Raw genomic sequence first — 350 nt, 5'->3', positions numbered from 1 at the left:
CTCTCAGGACGATACATTCAAAGTTACCACTCATGGGCGAGTGCCCTGTCCATCCGGAACAAAATGGTTAAAAAAGGATAATAAAGTAGCCTGGAATTTCAAGAAAAGAAAAACTTATACCTTAAACTTAATCATGCATTAACCCTAACTTCTTGTGTCAGTCTTAAGTTGCCTTATCTCAAGGTCTAGCCAAAGTTGTAACGTGTCAACAAGCTGCAAACTAGTTTTATTTTTTATGAAATGAAAGTAATGAATATGAGCTACTACACCAGTTCCTGTTGATGTGCTGAGTATTGAAAGACTGAAATTTGTATTTTCAAATACTTGAAACCCTTTCTAACTATAAAGAA

General features: G+C 34.9%; 1 protein-coding gene across 1 annotated transcript in view; it reads right to left on the bottom strand.

Annotated features, from left to right (window-relative positions):
• The window catches only part of LOC119594857 (actin cytoskeleton-regulatory complex protein pan1-like), a 23,130-nt gene that overhangs the window by 6,799 nt on the left and 15,981 nt on the right, over positions 1-350 (bottom strand). The window lies entirely within an intron of this gene.

The sequence above is a fragment of the Penaeus monodon genome, chromosome 34 (assembly GCF_015228065.2).
Source record: "Penaeus monodon isolate SGIC_2016 chromosome 34, NSTDA_Pmon_1, whole genome shotgun sequence".
In the NCBI taxonomy this organism is placed as follows: Eukaryota; Metazoa; Arthropoda; class Malacostraca; order Decapoda; family Penaeidae; genus Penaeus; species Penaeus monodon.
This window is presented reverse-complemented; position numbering and strand designations above follow the sequence as displayed.